General features: G+C 44.3%; 1 protein-coding gene and 1 pseudogene across 1 annotated transcript in view; both read right to left on the bottom strand.

The window, feature by feature from the left end:
- The window catches only part of LOC124711002 (putative transmembrane protein INAFM1), a 399532-nt gene that overhangs the window by 36031 nt on the left and 344610 nt on the right, over positions 1-18891 (bottom strand). The window lies entirely within an intron of this gene.
- LOC124717360 lies at positions 15414-15531 on the bottom strand (annotated as a pseudogene).

The following is an 18891-nucleotide window of genomic DNA, read 5'->3' as shown; positions in this document are numbered from 1 at the left end:
GCTGTGCAGCCGATGCTGTGTAGCTTTCCGTGACGTTCTGTTGGTGCCAGAAAGGGGGGAGGGGTCTTCGAGATGCGATTTCTTGAGGGAGCATTCTTCTTACGTCTTCCATCCTCTGCGGCCGCGTTACATCTTTTGTCAGATATAGTGTCGCATTGCGCCGTCTCTGTTGGATAAGGCGTCTAAAGAAGATGTGTGCAGAAGCAGAGGTCTGTTCGTCCCAATTTGTATACTGTATAGTTCTACCAAGAAGCTATGGAAGAATCAGTTAACATAAAAAGATTGGCAGTTTGAGCATAGATAATAGGAAAAGATCCTCTCGTGTTCAGAGAGCAGGCGAAATATCCTGCACACATTTCAGATCATATGGTTGCGTGAACTGACTCGGGAATACACTCCTTATAAACCAACAAAGATAGAATGATTCGCCTTTTTTCTGTCACGAAATGTGTTTTCATATATCCCCACCCCTTTGCCATTCACTATATATCCCCACCCCATTGCCATTCACATGGCCATATATGTTACCACCTTACCGGCAGTGTCCAAAACCCGGGATTATATTGTTCATGGTCTACCGACAGAACTTTTACGTAAATTCTAATTTTAAGACAAAGATCAGTCTGGTTTTAGTTAACACCATTTCAAAAACACTGCACTAATTAAGGTGAGTGTTTACCTGAAATGTAACCTGAGCCTACTACACTCTCACTACTAGATTCAGCAAAGCGAGTGATAACATTGGCTTTGATACAATACTCATAAAAATGGCACAGGTAAAATTCCAGAAGCTTCGGAATATAGTCCCACAGGCTGTGAAACGTAAACTTGTGAAATCACTCGTTTCTGATGTGATTGTGGCCGTACGGCGGGAATTAACAGACTTTGAACGCGGAATGGTAGTTGGGGCTAGACGAATGGGACATTACATTTCGGAAATCGTTGAGAAATTCAAAATTCCGAATCCACAGAGCCAGGAGTGTGCTGAGAATACCAAATTTCTGGTATTACCTCTCACCACGGACAACGCAGTCGCCGACGGCCTTCACCATAACGATCAAGAGCAGCGGCGTTTTCGTAGAGTTGTCAGTGCTAACACACAAGCAGCACTGCATGAAGTAAACGCAGCAATCAATGTGGGACGTACGACGAACGGACTCCCCGTTAGGGCAGAGCGGCGAAATCTGGCGTTAATTGGCTGTGGCAGCAGACGACCCCGACGCGAGTGCCTTTGCTAACAGCGCGACATCACCTGCAGCGCCTCTCCTGGGCTCGTGATTTTGTCAGTTGGACCCTAGACGGCTGGAAACTGTCGCCCGGTCAGATGACTTCCGAATTCAGTTGGTAAGGGCTGATGGTAGGGTTTGAGTGTGACGCAGACCCCATGAAGCCATGAACCCAAGTTGTCAACAAGGCATTGCGCAAGTTCGTGACGGTGGCTGTGCTTGCGTGGAATGGGCTGGTCATCTGGTCCAAATGAATCGGTCATTGACTGGAAATAGTTACGTTCGGTTACTGGGAGACCATTTGCAGCCATTTATGGACTTCATGTTCATGCGCCATGTTACTGTTCCCGACTGGTTTGAAGAATATTTTGGACAATTCAAGCGAATGGTTTGGCCACCCAGATTGCCCGACCTTAATCCCATCGAACGTATATGGGACATAGTCGAGAGGTCAGTTCGTGCACAAAATGCTGCACCGGCAAGGTTTTCACAAATATTTACAGCTATAGAGGCTGAGTGGCTCAGTATTTCTGCAGGGGACTTCCAACAACTTGTTGAGTCCATGCCACGTCGAGTTACTGCACTAAGGCGGGGAAAAGATGGTCTGACACGAAATCATGAGGTATCCCATATATCTTGCCACCTTAGTGTATGTCTAATGAAGGTAGCTGCAGCAAGATAAGTTACCTGGCTAACATACTCTTCAACGTCATCGGCTCCTTAATGTGTTTGCGCCCCACCACATCGCATCCAGATCAAGTATCTGTCACTTCATCACAATCACGAAGCAAGGTCTCACTTATCTAACGTAACATAGATCTGCCAATCCATACAACAAAAGTATTCAAAATATTGGCAAATTGCTCTGTTACTGCTGCTCTCCTCTGGATCAAACTCACCTGCACTCTGTGCACCATGCAATGTCCTGGTGCCCAATTTTTTTAAACAAAAAAGGTTAAAACACTTTCTTTAGACGAGTTACTAACTTTTCCCTAGAAAATTAATATATGTGACCAGGTACTGCCAAACATTAAAGCAAATGCCCCTAGCTTCTACCAGTAATGCTGCTTTCTCTTTTCTTTTCTCAATTTGTCACCCCAATTTCTATCCCTCTCTGAGTGGGAAGTTTAGTTATTGGGACTGTAATCTGGCTACATAAAGGACTATTGTTGCGTCTGTGAGGGGGATAGCTGTACTAGGAAAAATATTATTGGCAGAAAAAGTTGGCCGAAGAGATATTAGCTCCAGAGCCAGTGTTAAAAAAAAAGTGGCTCTGAGCACTATGGGACTTAACTTCTGAGGTCATCAGTCCCCTAGAACTTAGAACTACTTAAACCTAACTAACCTAAGGACATCACACACATCCATGCCCGAGGCAGGATTCGAACCTGCGACCGTAGCGGTCGCGCGGCTCCAGACTGAAGCGCTTAGAACCGCTCGGCCACACCGGCCGGCCAGTGTTAAAAAGTTTTTCGCTTCAGCACTATATTGAAAATTAGGGTTTATAAATATATAACGGCTTTAAATGTAGATCCACCACCTGAAAAAAGAAAGGGAAGCGCCTGGGTGGGTAGGAGGAAACGAAATGAAAATTCACAGGTTGAGAGGGTAAGTATGCCCGGCCGGTGTGGCCGTGCGGTTGTAGGCGCTACAGTCTGGAACCGAGCGACCGCTGCGGTCGCAGGTTCGAATCCTGCCTCGGGCATGGATGTGTGTGATGTCCTTAGGTTAGTTAGGTTTAATTAGTTCTAAGTTCTAGGCGCCTGATGACCTCAGAAGTTAATTCGCATAGTGCTCAGAGCCTTTTGATCCATTTTTTAAGTGGTATTATTTCACTGATTACAAAATCGAGTCAAATTTATAAAATACTTGGCAGCCTAGCACACATATCAGTATGATGTTGCACCCAGTATGACCTAGATACAAGTACTGATTCAGTTGGAAAGGTTTCATAAAGCCATTGTAACCTCTCCTCAGGCAAGCTGTCACAGTAGTTGTGGCTGGTCCTTAATACTGGCACTGTGACGGGGATGTCGTCAGAGACGGTCCTGCACGTACTATAGGGAATAGATCCGGGGTTTTGCTAGCAACATCACTACCTCATCTTCACACAGGCAGTACATAGATATGTTCCACGTGTGGATGAGCATTTTCCGGTTGAAAACGGCATTACGACACTGTTGAATGGGAGGTAACACATGACGCAGATGGAGATGTCATCAGAGATGGTAGCGCATGTTCTATCGGGAACAGAATTGGGATATTGCTGGCCACGTGACTACCTCAACATTACGCAGACATTTAATAGACATGTTCCACGAGTGGATGAGCATTATCCGGTTGAAAATGGCATTACGACACTGTTGAATGGGAGGTAACACGGCGGGGATGGAGATGTCATCAGAGGTGGTAGCGCATGCTCTATCGGGAACAGAATGGGGGTATTGCTGGCCACGGGACTACCTCAACTTTACGCAGACATTTCATTGACGTGTTCCATGTGTGGACGAGCATTATCCTGTCGAAAACGTCACCGTGATGCTGTTGAATGGGAGGTAACACATGAGGACGCAGGATGTCCGTGACATGCGACTGCGCGCTCAAAATTCCCTCAGTCACTACCAGACATAGCCTGAAGTCAACCACAATTGATTCTCACGCAATGATGCCAGGAGGAACACTGTTGGGTCTCGACAAAACATTGGCAGAATGAGTCCTCTCCCCAGGTCGTCACCACACTCGCCGTCGATGGTCCTCCAGAGTAGTACAGAACCGCAGTTCATTGGTAAACACAGAGTGACGCTATTAATCAGCAGTCCATGCCTCGCAGTCGCGGTATCTCTCCAAACGCTGGCCTTTGTGCTGTGCTAGTAACGGCAGTCTACCCTAGGGGCGGTAATCCCTAGTTTGGCTGCTGCTAGACTCCAACCAATGGTGCAGGATGACACAGAATGTTTCATGGAGTCCATTACTTGTTCTCGGATGGCAGGCACAGATGCGAAGGGGTTACGATGTGACTGGAGCACAATATGGCTATCCACCCTTGTTGTCGTCAGATGTGTCGAGCAAAATCTTGACAAGTAGTATGTCTGCTCTCACATTCCCATGCAGTCCAACATCTGGGCACTCTCACATCCGACTACCTCACAAATCTGGATACTGATTCAACCATCCAGCCAGAGGGAGACCCACAATAAGGCAATTTTCAAACTCTGAGGTGATGATAGCATTGTCTGACACAAATACGGGGCATCTCCATCTCTTTCACTGCGATCACTCAACAACTGGCGCTGTTCACGCCCCGTATATAGCTTACCAGGCCTGGTAACAAACACGAACAATACTACTGAAATCCAGTGCAACTCTAATCATTTACATAACCACCAGTGGTGTATAGGTGTGTGAAGTTCCACTGACGTCTGACCATGTCTCATGGATGCTTAATTTTTTATTTTTTGTCAGTCAATGTAACTCTGCATCAATTTACGTAAGCCAAAAGTTTTCCAGGTCCAGTTCCGAAAAATTGAATGCAGATGTTTTTGTCGATTCACAGATCTGAGAACGTCTAAGAACACTCTGTTTGAATTAGTGCTAAAAGATAAGGAGGAATCAGCATGGCAACGCAGTATGTATACGAGGCGTGTTTTTTAAGTAGGTACCGTTTTGAAATAAAAAAAGACGTGCTAAAATATCTCAATAATTTTATTTTTACATGAAAGCCTGTACCTTAATCTACTTTTCTACATAATTTCCGTCAATATTGTGGCACTTGTCATAACGTTGTACCAGTTTTTGAATACCCTCCTCAAAGAAGTCTGCTGCCTGACTTGTTAACCATTGCATCACCACTGTTTTGACTTCGTCATCGTCTTCAAGACGCTGACCGCCCAGGTGTTTCTCCAAGTGCAGGAACAGATGGTATTCACCGCAATCTGCGCCGTTCAATTCAGAACAAAAGACGTGGCAAGTTGAGCAAGAGCACCCATTTGCTGCAAGACAATGCCCGTCCGCATGTGGCGAATCAGACCAAAGATCTCATCACATCTTTTCGATGGGAAACTCTAGATCATCCTCCGTACAGCCCCGAACTTGCGCCCAGTGACTACCATCTGTTCCTGCACTTGAAGAAACACGTGGGCGGTCAGCGTCTTCAAGACGATGACGAAGTCAAAACAGTGGTGATGCAGTGGTTAACAAGTCAGGCGGCAGACTTCTGTGAGGAGGGTATTCAAAAACTGGTACAACGTTATGAAAAGTGCCTCAATATTGACGGAAATTATGTAGAAAAGTAGATTAAGGTACAGGCTTTCATGAAAAAATAAAATTATTGAGATATCTTAGCACGTCTTTTATTAATTTCAAAACGGTACTTACTTAAAAAAACACGCCTCGTACTTCGAATAGTTTTCTTGCAAACTTCTTGCATTTCATATCAACGCACACCCCTCTGCAGAGGGAGAAATACATTCTGGAAACATCCCTCAGGCTATGACTAAGCCTTGTTTCCTAAATATACTTTCTTCCAGCAGTGCTAGTCCCGCAAGTTTCGTGGAGAACTTCTGTGAAATTTGGAAGGTGGGAGATAAGGTACCCCAGAAGTAGGACTGTGAGAACGTGTCGTGAGCCGTGCTTGGATAGCTCAATATGTAGAGCACTTGCCCGCAAAAGGCAAAGGTCCCGAGTTCGAGTTTCGGTCCACTACACAGTTTTGATCTACCAGAAAATTTAGCTTCTAAATTATCTCAAACGCTACTATGAATACTGCAAGATAGGCTGTGACTAAAAATGAACATTTTTCTATACCACTTTCCCGGCCAAATTGTGGTGATGTGAGCGATAAATGTGGTGAACGTTCAGCTGGATATTTCACTCACAGAGCAAAAGTTACGGAGGGAGATGAAGCGCTGGCATGTTGTCATGGTGGAAAGCGACGCTCCCGCAATACAGCAGCAGAGGCAGGCCAAAAAGAGACGCTCCATTATGTCCAAATTGAGAGGTAATCAAAATATTTAAGCTTCGTTTCCAGTTTATGTGACCCAAAACACGTAAGGGAATAAATTTGTCGCCGAGCGGTCTAAGGCGCTACAGTCATGTACTGTGCGGCTGGTCCTGGCGGAGGTTCGAGTCCTCCCTCGGGCATGGGTGTGTGTGTTTATCCTTAGGATAATTTAGGTTAAGTAGTGTGTAAGCTTGGGGAATGATGACCTTAGCAGTTAAGTCCCATAAGATTTCACACACATTTGAACATTTTTTGAATAAATTTGTCTTAACCGTAGCATTACAATTTTCAAATTCTGAATAAAAGTTCAACAATTTAAATACTTAAGCTTCCACACTGAGGGGCAATCTCTTCAAAATCCTCCTCGTTGTGCAGCCGTGTTATAAAGTACTTAAAACGCTAAAATACTAAAACCTTTCGGACGTGTTGCAGCGACCTTCATCAGGTCGTAAACTGCACCTTGAGGAAGACAGTTACAACATGGCCGAAAAGTTGGACATTTCGGTGTTTAGCATTTTAAGTATTCGATGAGACGACGTGGCAGTATATCCACGAGCCACGAGTCTTTTAATGAGCATTATCAATGTTTTCAAAGTGCCAAAAGGTTTTTAATGTCATTCAGGGGCCCAGGGGAGGGGGAGGGAGGGGTCATATGGGTTTTGACAATCCTCCCCTCTCACCAAAACAACATTTTGCTAAAACTGTTTATATTTTTACATGCATTCACTTCTGTATTTCTCATATAACTTGTTGAGGGTACAGTATAGTGGGAACTCAGTTTTGAATATGGCAATACGTTTGCTGCAGGATGCTATTCAGTTGTGTGCATTGGATTGCGGCCTGACCGATGATAGAAAACCTATCGGACACGAAAAGGCGGCCTTTCACAGCCTCACCATACCTGCATACAACAACAATTCTCGCACCGTTCATGAGTCTTCAGGTGGAAGTGTCAAACCAAAGAAAGTTGAGAGAAGGCAAGACAGTAGGGAAAAGATGCCCCCCTCCCCCCTAAGCAAAAATTACAGAATCACTGAGTTTCCCGAACACAGGTACAAACGAGAAATAAGCACAGCTCCCCCCCCCCCCCCCCTAGCATTATATCATCGCATAGCTGTAGTATGCAGATCTGTGTTCACAGTTCTAGAGATAAGTGAAATACTTAAAATGGTGAGCAGGCACTTCAATTTTACACCTTTTAAATAATGAAATTTACGAAGTTAGAAAAGTTTGTTGCTATGTAGTTCTTAAAACAGCTGCATGACGCAAGTACTTCCCAACTTTTTGGATAAATTCTTTTCCGATGATATGTTAGTCTGAACTGCAGTTTCTTGGATGTTCCGCTGCACCGATGTACTAAACAACAATAAATTATATAAATTGTGTTAGTACAACAGTAATGATATACTGTTATTATTTTTAAAATCGTAGGGCTCTGTGGCTGATTAAGAAGGGCGAGGGCAAGTTATGAGTGTCATTCTAACAGTAAAGAACGTTTTGATGTGACGAGCCATGCAATGCTCTCCCCACCGGCACGTCATAGACATTCCTAATCGTTGGTGCCAGTATGGCGCAATGAGTAAGAACGGTGGTGACTGTTTATTTGTCTCATTGCAAAATGTAATTAACGACTCCCTCTCCTCCCTCCACGAAGCGTGTGGGGGTTATTAGCGTAATACGGTTTCTTAAGGCAAAGAAAGATCACCCCAGACAGATAACCGAGTTTTATGCAAATTTGACGAATGAAATCTCAGTTTGCAAGTGGCGTATCACATCCAACAGCGGACGAACGAATGCTCATGACGGAGAATTATCTGTCCAACCTTCTGTTGTGACTGACAAACTCAAATCAAGGACTGACATTTAACACTCAGTTCTTTAGCAAATTCTTAATGGTGATTTGGGCTATAGAAATGTGTGTGCCGAATGGGTTCCTCGGTATGTGGCAAAAGAATACAAAAAACAACGAATGGGAATTGTACTGACTTTCCTCGTTTGGTACAACAAGAATGGCGAGGTGTTTTTGAACTACACTGTTATTATTACGTTATTATTACGTTCTGTAATACAATGAGGCCAACGAATACATCTATCTTTTTCCTTTACATCAGAAGCCTTTGTATTCGACGGGCCTGAAATTTCTGTTACTTTCTAGTACTAGTAGTATTGCATAAAAGTCCTCCTTCAACAAAACACCAGAAATAGGAGGGGCTCGCTCATATCCCTAAAAATCAAAAACAGCCAAACAAACTGTGAACATCAAAATGATTATGGCGACAGAATAAAAAAGACGGAGTGGATGGTTGTCCAGCGACTGTTGTTGCGACAACGCTCGCCTGCATTGTGCTGCGCTGACGAAGGGATGACTAGTGTCAACTTTTTCTCAAAAAATGTTCAAATGTGTGTGAAATCTTATGGGACTTTACTGTTAAGGTCATCAATCCCTAAGCGTACACACTACTTAACTTAAATTATCCTAAGGACAAACACACACACCCATGCCCGAGGGAGGACTCGAACCTACGCCAGGACCAGTCGCGCAGTTCATGACTGTAGTGTCTTAGACCAACTTTTTTTCAAACTGATGGATTTTTAGAATGGAAAGCACTGTGGAAATGACAATGAATTGAAAGAGAATGTTAGTGACTGGTTCAAGAAGTTGACAAGGTGACAAAATACGTTTTTCTTTCTTCATTCTGGAGGAAAATGTCTCAAGAAACGATTCTCTTTTCTTTTAGAATGACCATCGTATATTTAAGGAATAGGATTGGGGCAGGGAGGCAGTAACAGTTGGTGGCCCAGTCCCTCAGAACGGAATCTACATCAGCACGTGTCTGATGTCAAAGCCTCACTCTACGTACGAAAGAGAAGGCTACCGCGAGTGACAAACGACGATCGGCGCGGCACAGTCTCACCTTGTGCCGCAGCATTGGACTGCTGCTCCAGCTGCTGGTGGTGTTGTATCAAGTGCTGGCGGAAGATCTGCAGGTCCTGCTGGTACTGCACGGGGGGTGGCGACAGCTGGCAGCTGGGGGTGGAGGAGGAGGCCGGTCGGGGCCCAACGGGCGGGTCACGCGGGTTCCACAGGAAGACGTAGTAGACGGAGAGCATGATGGCCGCCAGCGACACCGAGAACATGTACGCCACCACGGTGAGCACGCGCACCAGCTTCTTGGAGTGCTTCGGCTCGTACAGCTTGTCCTTGGACTCCTCGCCCGCCAGCTTGACGGGGTTGCTGCCGCCTCCGGACCCGTTCGTGGAGCCACCACCCTCGCGGGCTCCCCCACTTGCCGTCCTCGTCAGCATCGGGACTTTTCGGCCGCTCATCTTCTCTGTTATCTTAAAGGATCCGTCCTCAGGTCACGCGTTCACTTGCTCAAAGCCAGTTTACCCTTGTTCTCCCAGACTGTGACGCTACAGTATCTAATAGCAAGTCTCTCACTGCTGTGCTTAGTTTGCAGTCATTATTCAATCATTCACTATGTAGCTCTTCCAATGCACTTCACAGGCTTTTTAATTACCTTTACTTACGTCGTACACCGCGCACCTAGCAACGTGCAGCATTATTATTATTATTATTACGTTCTGTGATACGCTGAGACCAACCAATACATCTCTCTTTTCCCTTTACATCAGAAGCCTTTGTATTCGACGGACCTGGAATTTCTGTTATTTTCTAGTACTTTTCGAATGTCACACATCTACGTAGCGTCCTCTATTACATATCTGTACGCAACTTCAAGTCATGCAAGCACTGCAAAAATGAGTTGGCAGGTAACAACACAGCTTTATTTTCCAGAGCGAAACGGGATCACTCTGACACTACAGTGCACCTGGTCCAAATCTGCACAGACTTTGCGAACTAAAATTGTAGTTTTGCTGTTAAACCAACCCTCACTTTATGCCATATAAAAACAAATGTTTATTTTCTTAGCATTATTCAGAATGGCAATATGTCTAAAATCGTAGAACCATGTAGCCTAAAATTTGTCGAGCGTAACTGGTTTACATAAATGTGTAAAATCGTCGATATGTATGCAAAAGACACAATTTGTCGATGTGTAGGCTTCGCTAAATGACTTCACCGCGGAAATGTACACTGTCACTACAAACAATCGCTACAACACAATTTTCCTGTATTTACTCATCTTCTTATCAATATGTAGCTGAGCGTCTTCCAATTTGATGTTTATGTTCCACTGCAGCACACAGCACTTGAGACACGACCTTACCGCCACCTACATTTTGGTCTTCTGGTGTTGACAGAAGCGATGTTGTTCTTATTACAGTTCAATTCTCACTTTTCACTGAGATGAATCGACTGTCTTTCGTTCTGCTAAATATCCTGTGATGCACTTACACTAGCTATAGTTACTTTATCTGTGTATTCAGTCACGGGTTCGGCGCACACATCCAAAAATAACGGTGACTGGAAAACGCCGCGGCACTTAGCGCGGTTAGTCGGGATAGCAGCGCCCTGGTGCAGGCGCCGAAGGCCCACAGATGTCAGCACAGGTCGTTCGCCGAAGAAATGTTGGCTTCTTCTCTACGGAACATCCCAAACCAGCCCACTCGTGGCCCCTCTCGCCGCCACGACGATAAACAGGCGCCAGCAGATCGTCAGATAAACAGCTCAGCCGTCCCGTTTCTTTCTCGTCGGTAGGGGAGAGCAAACTTAATTTTCGTTGCGCGTTATTCCACGTGAAAGTTATTAACAACACTTAGAAAGACGTATGACGCTCGTTAGGACGCTTTCGGAACCAGAAAAGATCATCTGAACGTCGCAAATCGCATCTCTGCAGAGATGCAGTATTTTGTGCGGACGCACAGCTTCCGTTGCACGTTGGACACAGGCAACGCTCGATCAATAGCGGTTCAACAGCGCCGCGTAGCGGCTCCAATTCCAAATAGTATTGCAATGCGTAAACTGGCCCTGAGATGTCTCTACGTAGCTTCAAGTCAGGCTCTTAACAGCAGAAACGCGTCGGTAGCCAACAACAGAGCTTCGTTTTCTGAACAAAATGAAACCGCTCCGTAGCGGCGATATATTCAGCTCAGATTTTCAGAAGACAATTAAAGCTTTTCTGAAATTAATTTATTTTATAGCAGCTCATAGCTTCCCATGTACTTTACACCTACTACCAAACGTTCCTACGCTACAGAGGTTTATACCGAACTCCACCGACGAAATTTCGAAGGTTGTCCAAGAATAAATTATGAGTATTTAGGTATCATGGTCTCTAAGTCTCAGCAGTAATTTAATTATGATATATTCGTTATGTTGCCCCAGTTACTTTTCTTTCTGTGAAAATATTTCCACTACAGTGAAAAACCATATGCTGTCAACAAAACGTACAACTCAAAACCAAGAGTATAGTGACAACCCTCAGACGTTAAAGAACTGTTATGTTCAGGCCTGTAACTACAGCTAGCGTAGCCTTATGGCACGTTGTAACATCTCGTATGCTTTCCGCCTTCTATCCTGGCTACAAATTGTGTCACCGAGCGAGGTGGCGCAGTGGTTAGCACACTGGACTCGCATTCGGGAGGACGACGGTTCAATCCCGTCTCCGGCCATCCTGATTTAGGTTTTCCGTGATTTCCCTAAATCGTTTCAGGCGAATGCCGAGATGGTTCCTTTGAAAGGGCACGGCCGATTTCCTTCCCAATCCTTCCCTAACCCGAGCTTGCGCTCCGTCTCTAATGACCTCGTTGTCGACGGGACGTTAAACACTAACCACCACCACCACAAATTGTCATAAATTTTTAATAAAATGTTAAAGCAGTAATTCAATGAGCAATCTCGTACTGAGACAACGTACAGTAAGAATCAAATGTACCTCTCTGTTTCTTATGTTTTCCTCTTCCACAGAGCAAGACGATACGTATCCACTTTTTTTTGGAGAAAGAACTCGTTTCAGCCACTAGAAAGAAGCGCTTACAAACGGCGTATAGTCACCATTGTACTTAAATAATTTACATTAACCTAAAAAGATAAAGTTCTGAAGAGTTAAAAGGTTAAACGTCGCACATTCGAGTGTTATTATGTGAGTTTTAGAAAAAAGAATAAACAAAAGATATATAAACATTTTATTATTGTTTTACAGTCGGTATTAATCACATTGTGTTTCCAGATTCTTTCTCTACGTCTACATCTACATTTATACTCCGCAAGTCACCCAACGGTGTGTGGCGGAGGGCACTTTACGTGCCACTGTCATTACCCCCCTTTCCTGTTCCAGTCGCGTATGGTTCGCGGGATGAACGACTGCCGAAAAGCCTCCGTGCGCGCTCGAATCTCTCTAATTTCACATTCGTGATCTCCTCGGGAGGTATAAGTAGGGGGAAGCAATATATTCGATACCTCATCCAGAAACGCACCCTCTCTAAAACTGGACAGCAAGCTACACCGCGATGCAGAGCGCCTCTCTTGCAGAGTCTGCGACTTGAGTTTGCTAAGCTTCTCCGTAACGCTATCACGCTTACCAAATAACCCTGTGACGAAACGCGCCGCTCTTCTTTGGATCTTCTCTGTCCCGTCAACCCGACCTGGTACGGATCCCTCACTGATGAGCAATACTCAAGTATATGTCGAACGAGTGTTTTGTAAGCCACCTCCTTTGTTGATGGACTACATTTTCTAAGGACTGTCCCAATGAATCTCAGCCTGGCACCTGCCATACCAACAATTAATTTTATATGATCATTCCACTTCAAATCATTCCGTACCGTAATGGTACTTGAATTACGCAACCATTACGGCACCTCACCTGAACCTCTCGATTCCAGCAATATTCTACTGTGTTTCTGTTAACTACTTAACATATTTCTGAGACAACATTCAGATTTGATTTCATTTGTGATACATCGATACGTTTATATTGCAATGATATTATTCTTATGTGTATTCTTTCTTCTGTCACTATGATCTTTGACGTACTTGTAACTCTGATTTTTGGGCGCGTAAGCGATTATTAGTTAGTCAGTTGTTAGAGAGTCGGACCTTGAAAAAGTTAAGTCTTGGACGTCATGTTGGAAAGACGCATATTGTAGTCAGCTTATAAAATGTGAACTTTAACAGTGACTGTGAGGAAGATGTTTTCAAGTATGTTTTGTATTGTGAAGTGATGTTTTGTGTGTTACGTGATATTGCAATAAAAGCAATTAAAAGGAAGTGTAACTTAAATTCGGAGTGCTGATTATTTTTTTACATCACTATTGTGGTAACTTTGAAAGGTTTAATCTTCAAGAATGGTTTGTGAAGCGCATCTACAAAACTTTTGAATATAGCAGAATTAAACCTAGGCCTCTTTGCATCCGAGCTTGGAATCATCACCACCTAGATTTTCGACGAGACCAGCGTGGGAAACAAGAAAGATGAGTGCCTAGTTTATTCATTATTACATGAAATGACTTTATTAACTGTGCTCTACTGACACCTGCCACATAATAACTTTGTTGTTGCCCGAAAATGCAGTATTTAGCAGCGTGAGCAACACCACATTCATTAAATTTTGACCTTTGTTGTGGTAGGGTTGTTAGAGTACGCATACTCCCAGATATTTTACAGAAGTGACTGCTACCAGTGTTTGTTCCGATATCACATAATCACACAATAAAGGATCCTTCTTTCTATGTATTCACAATACATTACTGCCTATCCGCTGCAGATCTCCTCCGGAGATCAAATTATTTTTATAAGATCTGCTTCACAGTTAATTGCTTTCCTGGGGCACACGGATCGTAAACAAAAAAAGCAGGAGCTCCTCCCCGTCCTCCATCCAAATGCTAGCCCCCGTCCCACTTCCAACTCAACAAAACGTCGGGCACACATCTTATCTCACAGTCAGCTACCCCCTCCACCCCTCGCACACACACACACACACACACACACACACACACACACACACACACACACACACATGCTACATTACCCCAATCCCCAGCTGCTCTCTTCCTACTTGAGTGAAGGAATGAAATAACTAAGATAAACTTAAAAAAAAAAAAAAAAACAGGCCAGCTGAGAGTAGATGTCGCGCTCTGAGGGTTCCGTACAAACTGAATTGCAAATATGTATATAGACAGTTAATCTACTCCGGGAATCGATAATCTCGACAGTTTTTGCCTGTTATCGACATTGATACTGCCAGCATATCGGTCCTGGGAACTCCAAGACATTCGAGAATGTTTTAATCTTAAGTTTGAAGGATGACAAGAAATGACAAAAGAAATGTTTTTAAAATAAAATATACTGCTTTTCGGCCAACGGCTTTGCCGCAGTGCTAACTCCGGTTATCGTCAGATCACCGAAGTTAAGGGCTGTCGGGCTGGGCTAGCACTTGGATGCGTGACCATCCTGTCTGCCGAGCGCTGTTGGCAAGCGGGGTGCACTCAATCCTTGCGAGGTAAACTGAGGAGCTACTTGATTGAGAAGTATCGGTTCCGATCTCGTAAACTGTCATACGGCCGGGAGAGCGGTGTGCTGACCACACGCCCCTCCGTATCCGCATCCAGTGACGCCTGTGTGCTGAGGATGACACGGCAGCCGATCGGTACCGTTGGGCCTTCCAAGGCCTCTTCGGTCGGAGTTTAGTTAAGTTTACTGCTTTTAGAGTTCACTACTTCATTCGGTAGAAACGAAACCCTTACAGGAACACTTCGTTGTCTGTCTGTCTGTCCGAGTGCTAAAAATCGTTTTCCTCAGGAAGGGGCAGACGTGTCAAGTTGAAATTTATGTCACATGCTATGCTCTGTGGGTCTCTCGCAGTGCAAATCGCGTAACCTACTAAACCAGTGCACTCAAAAGATACGGGCATTTATGTCACATATTTTGACACTCACCCATCAAAATCTATAGGGTGCTTGCCGATGACCCAGAATCATGAAATATGGCAAGTAAAGATAAAAATCAGAATATTTTTTATTTGTAATGATGTCAGTGTCGCATCCCACCGTGATCACCCCATATGAGAACAAAAGATAAAAGCACACCGTCTTCAGGCCACAAGTGGCCCATCGGGACCATCCGACCGCCGTGTCATCCTGAGCTGAGGATGTGGATAGGAGGGGCCTGTGGTCAGCACACCGCTCTCCCAGTCGTTATGATGGGTTTTCTGTGACTGGAACCGCTACTATTCGGTCGAGTAGCTCCTCAATTAGCATTACGAGGCTGAGTGCATCCCGAAAAATGGCAACAGCGCATGGCCGCCCGGACGGTCTCCCATCCAAGTGCTGGCCACTCCCAACAGCGCCTAACTTCGGTGATCTGATGGGAACTGTTGTATCCACTGCGGCAAGGCCGTTGCCAGAACACAAGATAGGAGGGCTGAAAAAGCATAAGCACCCGTAGATGCTTTGAATCACGTTAAAATTTCGCCGGATCGTTCGGTCCCTAGTGATTCCAACCTGTACACGAGAGCAAAAATCGCTTGCACTGCGTTCCAAACGGACGTGATCACATTCGATGGGGATACAGTCCCGAAATGACCTCAGGGAAGCTATCATCGGTGTCAAAGGTTGTGAAGAACGTTTTACAGTAGCTCATCACACTGCAAACCGTCGGTTTCGGTCGCGAAATGTGTGGGAATCAACGCACCAGGGAAAGGCGCGATTTCACTAAGATCGTTTATGTCACCCCCAGTGGCCTTTTCGTGCCTGTACTGAGCGGCTATGTATCTAGAATGTTTTCCTTGGGCTCTCATAACAAAATCGCGTTATTTCAACAATAAGCGTCGCGTTTCCGGCCTCCATCTCGGAGGCGTCAAAAGAAGGAATGAGGGGGGAAATGTGTGTCTGAAGACAGTCCTATCGTGTGACACTTCCACGGTGACATTGGGCAGAACTGAGGTGAAATTTGGTGCCAATGTGACGTTATTAACTCAGCTTACGCGTCACATGAACTTCTGAGTTGTAGCTTTTTTTTTTTTTTTTTGTTTGCATTTTGTCGGCAGCTTGCTTTTTTCAGCGTCGTCGAGCCCGAGGGTGATGTTGCAGTGCCCCACGCTTTTGCACCATTACAGAAGAAGGTTGTATGCACCTTTGAGCTAAATTTCAAACTTAAGCATCTCAATGTGAGAATTATGGGCTTTCGAAAAAGTTATCCTTTAATTCTGTTGGACTGTGAATTTAATTTACTGATCTTTTATTTTGAAAATGGCGTAAGTCCATTGTTCTAAGCCAACGAGAGACCATAGAATAATTTCCACTTTATTTATAACGAAGAATGAGGTATCTCATTTATTTAGAAAACTGTCTTGTTGAAGGGTCACTCAAAATTATGCTCACAGTTGTTCGTTGCCTCTGGCCAATAGATAATACGAGGGGCGTTTGAAAAGTCCGTGCAGAGTCCGAGAGATGGCACCACTGGCGCGTAACAAGGTCATGTTTAGTTAGTAGCATCTTTGGAAAGAACGCACACTAAGTTTCAGCCATATTGGTCTATTTATTTGTGTTTGGCATTCGAGTGAACCAAGGAAGTCGAGTGATTGTCAGAAAATGGACGAAAAAGAATTTCGTGTGGTGATTAAACATTAATTTATGAAAGGCAAAACGCCCCTGGAGACTAAAGAGAAGCTTGATAAACATTACGGTGACTCTGCACCTTCGATTAGAAAAGTTTGTAAGTTGTTACAAAATTTTCGGAGTGGCCATATGGGCACAAGTGATGCTGAACGTTCTGGACGCCCTGTGGATGTTACGACTCCATAAGTCATTGATAAAATCCATGATATGGTGATGGATGGCACAAGAGTTAAGGTGTGTGAGATTGCTAGTGCTGTAGGCATCTCGAATAAACGGTTACATAGTATTTTGCATAAACATTTGGACATGAGAAAGCTATCGGCTAGATAGGTTCCGCGATTGCTCACGCTTGACCAAAAACGGAATCATCTTAGTGTTGCAAGGATGGTTTGCAGCTGTTCAGGAAGAATCCGTAGGACTTTAAGCGTCGTTTCGTCACTGTGGAAGAAACATGAATACATCACTATACTCCTGAGACCAAAGAACAATCTAAACAATGGGTTACCAAAAGAGAATCTGCACCAAAAAAGGCGAAAACCATTCCTTCTGCCGGAAAGGTTATGGCGACTGTCTTTTGGGATTCGCCATGGATAATTCTCATCGACTATCTGGGAAAGGGTAAAACTAATACAGGTGCATATTATTCATCGTTATTGGAGCGTTTTAAAACCGAGCTGCAAGAAAAACGCCGGCGATTGGACCGCAAAAAACTCCTTTCCCATCACGATAATGCACCAGCACACACCTCAGCAATTGTGGTCGCAAAATCAATGGAAATAGGATTCCAACTCGGTTTTACATCCCCCCTATTCTCCAGACTTGGCTCCCTCGGACTACTATTTGTTCCTCAATTTGAAGAAATGGCTGGCAGGACAAAGATTTTATTCAAACGAGGAGGCGATTGCAGCAAATGTTAGCTATTTTGCAGACTTGGACAATTCCTATTATTCGGAAATGATCAACAAATTAGAACAGCGTTGGACGAAGTGTATAAGTCTAAAAGGAGACTATGTCGAAAAATAAGGAAGGTTTACCCCAACCACGTAAGTAGTTTTTATTTTTGCACGGACTTTTCAAACGCCCCTCGTACGTCACACATTAATGTGTTGCAGGTAGCATAATTGGTAGAGTAGAGTGTTAGCCACCGGTGTACATGCCGCTCAGTGGTAGGATCTATCGGGACTTACCGGTGGTAGATGCTAGCGTGAACGTGTTGAAGTCTGTTCCTTTTCCATTCACGGTTGGAGTGTGTGAAGAATGACTGCTTCTGTGCCTCTGTGAGGGCTTAATTCTCCGATCGGGACAATTCCATAGTGGGCCGAAGATCATTTGTGGTTTCTGCGTTGAAAGATGGCGTCTTAGAGTTTATCAAACACGTTCTACAGAAATGTGCGCCGTCTTGCTTCTAGTTCTGCTATTTAACATTTTTCAATATTTCTGGTACACTCTCTCACCAATCAAAAAAACCTATGACCATTTGCACCACGTTTCTCTTATTGGTGGTACTACCAAACTGGGTAACTATGCCTTAGAATGTAAGCATTTTTCAAAAATATATTTAACTTGAATAAAGAATGCTCAGTTTCTGCAACAGCTATAGCTTTGGTTAGATATATCAGGACAGGTATGCATGCGCCGAGCGACATCAGATTTTTTTAAATATTTGTACTTTAAGGAAAGTTCTTAACAACATCAGATTGGCTGGTTGATTTTGGGCAGGGGACGGAACAGCGACATCATCGGTCCATAGGGGAGGATGGGGAAGGAAGCTGGCAGTGCCCTTTCGAAGGAGCGATCCTCGCATTTACCAGAAGCGATTTAGGGAAATCACGGAAAATCTAATTCAGGGTGGCCGGACGTATGTTTGAACTGCCGTCCTCCCGAGTGCGAGTCCAGTGTGCTAACCAGTGAGCCACCTTGCTTATTTAACAACATTAGAATTGCTTTAAACGGAAATGACGTTAGGAAACGTTAAGGAAAAACTGTGCTGAAAGCTGGGTCTCGTGCGTCATTTTTAAAATCTTCGTCATGGACGTTAGATACGAAAAAAAGGTTGTATTACTATGTAGGCGTCTGTAAGATATATAAGCTCTTAGTTCCAGGTATTTAGTTGTGAATGAGTGTTAATCATCGGATACTCCAGAT

This window comes from Schistocerca piceifrons, chromosome 1 (genome assembly GCF_021461385.2).
Source record: "Schistocerca piceifrons isolate TAMUIC-IGC-003096 chromosome 1, iqSchPice1.1, whole genome shotgun sequence".
NCBI classification, from domain to species: domain Eukaryota; kingdom Metazoa; phylum Arthropoda; class Insecta; order Orthoptera; family Acrididae; genus Schistocerca; species Schistocerca piceifrons.
Note: the sequence above shows the minus strand (reverse complement) of the source record. Positions and strands in the feature narration are given on the sequence as shown.